The sequence below is a fragment of the Candoia aspera genome, chromosome 3, assembly GCF_035149785.1.
Source record: "Candoia aspera isolate rCanAsp1 chromosome 3, rCanAsp1.hap2, whole genome shotgun sequence".
In the NCBI taxonomy this organism is placed as follows: domain Eukaryota; kingdom Metazoa; phylum Chordata; class Lepidosauria; order Squamata; family Boidae; genus Candoia; species Candoia aspera.
In genome coordinates this window covers 102,855,600-102,863,418 of record NC_086155.1, presented here as the reverse complement: position 1 = coordinate 102,863,418, position 7,819 = coordinate 102,855,600, and positions in this window count along the sequence as shown.

The window sequence follows — 7,819 nt, the reverse complement described above, 5'->3', positions numbered from 1 at the left end:
CTTAAGAAGGACCACCCAGTTGGCTTCACCCACCATAGTTGTTCCCTCTGCAGCATGGGAATTATATCACACACATGTGATTCCTGGGCCACTGCTTAGCTGCACATGTGCTAAATGATGAGCTGAGAAAGAACCAGCTATTCTGAAAACAAAACACAAGACCCCTCCCCCAAAAAAGCCTCAGTACACAGTCACTTAATTGTTCGAATTGCATGCATGAGCAGATTTTTGACAGGAGACAGAGATTAAACCCAACAGCAAAAAGTGTTTGTTTTTAAACTCTCCTCCGTCTCTCCTGTTCTTCACTAATCTTGAATTCCAGCTTGGCACTAGCCCTGCCCAGAATGAAGGTTACATAAAAGGGCTTATGAAAGCAGAATAACATGGCCTTGCCAGGCTGGTAATGCCGGTGTGAGCAGAGAAAACACATACTTCATTGTTTTGAACCCTGTCCTAATTGGAGGCATTTGTTCAGAAGCACTGAACATGCCATTGAAGGGAATGTGACAAAAGAGAGTAACAGAGTGGCACATGGTCGGTACAGTCCTCTGTACACATGGGAGCCCATTGTTCTTTGAATGGGAAAAAAAAGTGCTCCAAGTGATGAAAAGAAGTGGTAATGATGAGAGATGACAATTCTATGCATGGGAACTGGATTTTTAGTATAGAAGATCCAGGGGTGCTTCCCATCCTTCCTGGACTGGAACAGGCAGCTGTTCTGAACACAGAAACACTTTACTTTACTTTACTTTACTTTACTTTACTTTACTTTACTTTACTTTACTTTACTTTACTTTACTTTACTTTACTTTACTTTACTTTACTTTACTTTACACTTTACTTTACTTTACACTTTACTTTACTTTACTTTACTTTACTTTACTTTACTTTACTTTACTTTACTTTACTTTACTTTACTTTACTTTACTTTACCACCTAACTCATGAATTGTGACTCTGGGCAGCTAACATAGAATTAAAATAAAGTAAACAATAAGCATAACTGCAAAAACACAATATAAAGCAGCACAGACCCAGGCCAAAACATCCCAAATCACTTACCAGAAGGGCTTACCCAACATCCTAGCTCAAAGCCGAAAACTTGGGGAAAAAACAAGTTTTTAAAGTCTTACAGAAGGCCAACAGCATCAAGGCCATCCAAATCTTTGAGGGGGACAAGTTTGCTGTTCCAAAGGACAGGTACCCCAACAGAGAAGGCATATGGAGGAAACCTGAAGCACAGCCACTCTACCAGATGTCATGGGATGGGCAGACACAGTCGAAGGTAAGTAGTCCCAGAAACACCCTGGCCCTGTGCCATGAGTATTGAATATTGACCATTTAACTGTTGATTTAGAACAAACAATTACGTGATTTTGAGTGAATGCTATTATTTTCCTGTACCTGAAAAACTAGCAAACTTACAGCAGCATGAGCTTTGTGGGCTTCTAATTAACATAGTAGTGCACATGAAGGGTCATTTCCATGCATTTGACAAAACAGGTTTCTATTCTGAAGGAGCTTATGATAAAGACACTGTAGGATTTACTTGATATTTCATATTTGGACAGTGTGGGAAGAAGTAGAAGAGTTTAAAGCTTTGTGCAGTAGTGTTCCATATGGGTTTTGAACGAAACATAAGAACTATTATCACCCTGTTTTTTGCAAATTATCTCTTCAAGTTGCAAGTCACTCCAAAAAGTATTCCATCTTTTCCTTAAGATCACTGCATTCCTGTCTTGCAAAAACAGATATCGGAATAATCAAATGGAGAGCAAACAGAGATGGTGCAGAGTGATAAACTCCTAAATGAAGACCAGAAATTTATTCACACAATGTGGTTTGTTTGTGGTATAACGTGTTGTGTGAAGTCAAATAATGTAATTTATTTTGTAATCCAATATAGGAATTGGAAGAGTCTTTTTAAAATTTTGTATTATTTAAACTGAACTCATTTGCTGAATTATGTTGTGTTTTGCCCCCATAAAAGTGGAATGGACAGATGAATGGATAAATAGGCAGGGGAAAAAAGTATGACTCTGTCTGAATCATTGAACATGCCATATATAAACTACAAATATACACTGTCTAATTGCAGGAAAGGTGCTGAGAATTCCCTTAGACTTGTATTTCACGGATGTACACATGGATTCTTCAGAGTCATGTACCAGGGGACAGCTGTCGAAATCAAATGAATGAATGAATGAATGAATGAATGAATGAATGAATGAATAAATAAATAAATAAATAAATAAATAAAGTAATCTTGGCTATCTGCTTTAAAAAAAACACCTTTGTCTGGGGTGGGGTGTTGTATGAATTTATTTCAACTGCTGTAATAAAAGTTTGTGAGGTTGGCTTTGAGAACAATCATACTAAATTAGGTCAAATTTCATGTAGCCAAAGTTCTGTTTCATACAATAGTCAGACGGATGCTTTTGTTAGTTCACAAACGGGGTGGCTTCCGGTGGGAATGGTGGACGGAATGGCTGTGCCTGCTGGCTCGGCAGGTGGAGCGGACAACACGGCAACATTTTTTGGGCTCAGGAAGGCTTTCCTGAAACCCAAACATTCTCCAGATTAAGATGAATACTTGGAATTATCCCATTTGTCCTCTGAAATGGCAGCTTGCAGCCAGAAGTTCGCAAACAGTGTTTGCGTTCGACTGGTAAGAGCTGCCAGGAGGTGGGGACGTCACCATTTCCAAGCTGCACTGTAACCTTAAAGAGACACTAAGTCTGGCCACCCCATTTCTAAATCACCAATTTGTGTGTGTGTTTTTTAAATATATATAGCCCAAGAGAGGCTTTTTACAGCAAGGAGTAGCTGGTCCTCTTGGTGTTTAACATTATTTTGGGACTACATTTAATTTTTTAAAAAAGTTTTGGGTTTCATTTTCCTTCCAAAGGTAATTTCAAAGATTGAGCAAATAATTGTCTTCCTGTTATTATTTCTGTATTAAATTTGAAGATATTAGCATTTTCCTACACATTGAATTGGCTGATTTCAATCTTCAGCTTTCTGTCTTCACTTTCCCTTGAGAACAGTCTGCTATTCACTCTCACTTTTTGTAAACAACTTTCAAACTTTCCTATATCTTTGACTTTCTCTGATTAAGTTCCTAGGGGGTGCCATAATCCACTGCGTGAGACATGGAGGATTTCAAACAGATCCTTTCTGACCTTCATCAGGACTTCAAACAAATATCTTTTGACTTTTATCAAACCTTTATGCAAGATATCCAGGACATTGTGGAAAATATGAGAGCTAAAATGTGCCATCAGATTGAGGATGTGGTGGATGAAATTGAGGAATCTACAGTAAGAGCAATAGAAAAGTTGCTTTTAAGACTGAGATTGGGATTTCTGTCAAGATGCTGGATGAAGATTGGATAATGGAGTTGGAGAAATCTAGGGGAGAGAGTGATCTGCAAGCCATGAATAGGGTTGATCTCCTGGTGGAATGCCATGAAAAGAACCTGGAATCTTGGAGGGGGGCATCTTAGCTGTTTGATTTTCTTAAGAAGAAAGCTCTGTGCATATCTTGGGAACATGTAACTGCTCTGGTTTATTCTGAAGTGGGATAAGGGTTGAAGAATGTTTATTTGGTTTGCTTTAAGGATTTAACTGACCTTATTTGACTTTAAAGATTTGGATTTACTGTTTTGAATTGGCTTTGTTTTTTGTGTTTATTAAGATTTTGTGTTTATTAAGATTGGGATTATTAAAATTGTTATACCATTAAGTGTAATAGCTGACAATTTATGTGCCTTCCAATTTGATTTTTTATTATAGTAGACAGAAATGTATAAAATAGTGGTTGTTGTTGTTAGTTGTTGTTGAGTCGTTTATGACTCACGGCGACCCTATGTATAACAGAACAAAATGCGGTTCAGTCTTGCGCCATATGCCTGCCTGTTCCAACATTTGCATCCATTGTTGCAGTAATTGTATCAATCCATCACATTGAAGGTCTTCCTCTTTTCCTCGACTTTACCAAACCTGATGTCCTTTTCAAGCGATCAGTCTTTCCTGACGTTGTGCCTAAAGTATGAGAGTCTAAGCCTAGTTATCTTCGCCTCTAGGGAACATTCTGGTTGTATTTCTTCTAAAACTGATTTGTTTGTTCTTCTGGCAGTCCATGGTATTTTCAATAATCTTCGCCAACACCACAATTCAAATGCATCATTTCTTCTTCTATCTTCCTTTTTTAATGTCCAACTTTCACAGGCATATGTGGCAGTTGAGAAGACCATGGAATGAGTCAGACGCACCTTTGTTTTTGAACTGACATCTTTACTTCTGAAAGCTTTAGATAGGTCTTTGATGGCAGATTTTCCCAGCGTGATACGTCATTTGATTTCTTGATTACTACTTCCCTTGGCATTGATCATTGATCTGAGTAGAATGAAATCATTGATGACTTCAATTTCTTCTCCATTTATTGTGACATTGTTTATTGGTCCATTTGTGAGTATCTTTGTTTTCTTCACATTCAGTCTGTATTGCTGACTACAATCTTTGATCTTCATCAGCAAGTACTTTAAGTCTTCTTCACTTCCAGCAAGCAAAGTTGTATCATCTGCATATCGCAGGTTGTTAATAGAGGTTGATTATGGAAACTTTGTATACCCTTGCTATTAAAAGTTGGAAGCCACGTCTTCCTGTAAATTAAAAAAAAATCTTCTCTTGTGTTTCTGCACTTTTTAAGATTTTTTTCTTCTTCTTTTTTTTTTTTTTATTGTACTTTTGGACTGACCATAAAAATTTGGAAGTGCTCAGCATGCCCCGTAAGCTCAGTCCTAAGCAGATCCGCTGGGCTCAATTTTTCAGTCGCTTTGACTTTAAGTTGAAGTTCATTCCAGGCAAGAAAAACTTCCTGGCTGATGCGCTTTCCCGCCTGCCCCAGGATTCGGTCCAGGCACCTGACGTTGTGGGTACAGTGTGGACAGCACCTCAATTGGGGTTGCAAGCTGTCACACGCAGTCAGACTCGTGCACAGCTGCCCCCAGCTTTGGTTTCACCGGCTGGGGGAGGGACGCCAATTCCCTCGCAATTGCAACAACAGTTTCTGCTAGAGCTGAAATCTGACACTTGGTTACAAGCGAATAGAGACAATGTTACATTTGACAGAGGCTTCGCTTGGAAGCAAAACCGCCTCTATGCCCCTTGCAACCTTGTGAAGGGAAATTTTGATTAGGTCTCATGATGATAAAGTGGCTGGTCATTTTGGGTTTGTCAAAACCTTGCATCTGGTGCGCCGCCAATTTTGGTGGCCCACATTGAGACATGATGTAAAAAGTTATGTTGCTTCTTGTCCTGTCTGTGTCATGTCAAAACGGAAGGGGGGCAAACCGCAAGGGCTGCTGCAGCCGGTGGCCAGCCCCTCCTGTCCTTGGGAGGAGGTTTCCATGGATTTCATTGTGGATTTGCCTCCTAGTCAGAGAAAGACTGTGATTTGGGTGGTAAAGGACTACTTTTCTAAGCAAGCCCATTTCATTCCATGTGCTTCCATTCCATCTGCGCAGCAATTGGCCCGCCTTTTTCTAATCCACATCTACCGGATTCACGGGAGCCCCTCCCACTTGATCACAGACCGTGGAACACAGTTCACTTCCCAATTTTGGAGGGCATTTTTAAAGCTGGTGGGTACCAAGCAGGCGTTGTCCACTGCGTCGCATCCGGAGACTGATGGATCTATGGAGGCTCTTAATTCGACCCTGGAGCAATTTTTGCAGGCATTTGTCAACTATCAGCAAGACAATTGGGTTGATCTGCTACCTTTTGCTGAGGTGGCTTATAACAACGCCGTCCATCAGAGCACGGGGCACACCCCTTTCCGTACTGTGTTTGGCCGGGACTTTGTTCCCATTCCTGAGTTGCCTCAACCCTCCACACAGCCCTGCTCCACTTCTGATTGGGCTGCTCAACTGGCTGATTCGTGGCCAGTGATTCAACAGGCATTGGCTGATGCCCAGTCTGCCTATAAACTGCACACCGATAGGCGACGAGCCCTTCAACCTGCTTTTAAAGTTGGTGATAAGGTCTACCTTTCCACTAAGTTCATTAAGTCCCCTCAGCCCTCAAAGAAGTTGGCTCCTAAGTTTGTTGGACCTTTTCCCATTGTTGGAGTTGTTAACCCTGTCATGTTTAGACTGGATTTGCCACACAATCTGAAACGTTTACATCCTGTTTTTCATTGCAGCTTACTCAAGCCTGTCAACCACTCAGATCACTGGCATCCACAACCCCCACCTCCTGCTCCGATCATGATTGACGGGCAACAACATTTTGAGGTGAAGGAGGTCCTTGATTCTTACCAACTACATGGCACTCTACAGTACCTTATTCGCTGGAAGCACTTTCCCCACCCTGAATGGGTGTTTGCCTGTGATGTCCAATCTCCTCTTTTGGTTCGCCGCTTTCATCTAGCTTATCCTCTCAAACCTGCTCCTTAATGTTTTTTGGGGGGCGGTATGTCATGTTCACCGTTCCAATGTTGCCGGTACATCGTAACGTTTCGCATGTCATTTCGCTGATGCGTGTTTCGTCTGGGAGGGGAGGAGGATTCCATCTCGTGGGATTGTTATATGTTAGCAGGTGGATTGGAATGTGTTTGGGTTATCTCGTGTGTTCAAGGTTCCTTTCCCAGGACATCAGCAGAAACGGTTACCAGCACCTGGGGGGGGGGGGGGGAGTTTGCAACGGCAGGGCGAGGAGAGGGATTATGTTTGAGCCGAGGGTTTTTAGTTTGTATTCGGCGTGCTTTTGCTCATTCTCAGCTTTCTCTGTATTTGCATACTATTCTTTAATAAATCAGATATCATTAAGTTCCTGCTTGTGAGTCTGAGTCTATAGAGTAGGCAATCATTACAATTATTTCTTTGAAACTTAACACAATTTACTATAAAGAAAACAGGGAAGTTGTTTGAACCCAGTATTGAACATATTACTTTGATTTAGAAATGATGCTATCAGAAATTAGCAAGAGGACTGCTGTAAGCTGATCAATCTCTCCTGTTTAGCTCCTCTGGAAGTGGAAAAGGCTAAACAAACCAGGAAAACTTTGTGATTCTGATACAGTACATCAGAACCAGATCCTCTGGTTTGTCCCTCTCTTAGTAAGCCAGAATCATGTGCCAGGATTTGTTCTCAGTTCTGGCTCTCATTAAACTCAAATAGGATAAATGATTCTAATCCTGGAGCCCCATTAATTTTTCATGTCATTTATCAAAAATCATTGAAAAATCATCCATCATAAAACTATAAATATCGTGTGTGTCAATACTGTTGCTAATGGCTGTAAAATAATTGGATGTGTGAGTTCTTTAGTTCAGTTTCACAGGGTTTCTAGTTTTTATACATGGTTTGTACTCTTTAAATAAAATACTGTACAGTACAAGGCTTGCTTCCTTTGTTATAATTCCTTCTGCACTTCTGCTTTTATTCTTCCTAACAGCAGACAACAGAAGCTTAGAATGCAGACTGAATGTAAAAGAGTTTTTGAGTTAACCTACTAAATGGGTTATTATTATTATTCATAGCAGTAGTAGAATACTGTATTAACTACATTCATTGTATTTTAGAAAGTAACATCAAAACCATTCTTTGTCCTGAGGACATTCTAAAGGATATTGGAGGTGGAGAGGAAGTCAGGGAAAATTCGGATTGAACAAAAATGTATTGTTAACACATACTTTTAGCTGGAAATGAGAACTAAGAAAAGAGTGTGTATTGAGGAAATAATTGAAATACAATGTGAATGGATTTGCACATTGTATTTTGGGGTATCTTACAAAATTGCAGCTTCAGAATTGGAAC